The sequence below is a fragment of the Buceros rhinoceros genome, unplaced genomic scaffold, assembly GCF_000710305.1.
Source record: "Buceros rhinoceros silvestris isolate BGI_N320 unplaced genomic scaffold, ASM71030v1 scaffold34655, whole genome shotgun sequence".
NCBI lineage: Eukaryota > Metazoa > Chordata > Aves > Bucerotiformes > Bucerotidae > Buceros > Buceros rhinoceros.
In genome coordinates this window covers 9,353-9,960 of record NW_010415180.1, presented here as the reverse complement: position 1 = coordinate 9,960, position 608 = coordinate 9,353, and positions in this window count along the sequence as shown.

Sequence of the window (608 nt, the reverse complement as noted above, 5' to 3'; positions counted from 1 at the left end):
GCAGTGAGTTCCAAAGCCGCTCCAGGCCTGTTCGGTCTCACTGGGGCAGTCGGCTCTTTTCCATGTCTAATCCGCTTTGCTGCTGCCCGCAGTCTCCGGGCTGTTCCCGGGCTCTTGGTTAAAATCCTCCATGTTTTGTCTTTTATTGGCCGTCGCTGCCACTTCTGCGAGTGTGCCCCCGGCTCTGCTCCAGGATCCCCTGCTGTCCTGGCACGCTGCCTCCAGCTCCTCGTCCCCTCTCCTTCTCTCAAGTCTCTTATCGCATGGAGACAATTTCTCCTGGTCTCAGACCCTTTCTGGAACCTTCTTAATTCTCTCTTGGACAAGATAAAGATAATTGGAGTGGAGCCCGGTACCGCGAAGAGCAGCTTCTCTCATCGCGTGACCGATCTGTTTGTGTCATGCTGGAGCATGTCCACAGTTCCAGTGGCCATTTGTCCTCCGCAGGGGTTTGGTTCGACGCCACTGCTGTGCCCTGCCTGTTCCCTCAGTGGCTGCACTGCTTTAGGCCGCACTGGTGCGGTGTGGAGCTGAGGGCGTGTGGAGCTGGAAGAGAAGAGTGGGGGCGGGGGGGGAGTGTGGGCGTGGGGAAGCTCCTGAGGAGGGGG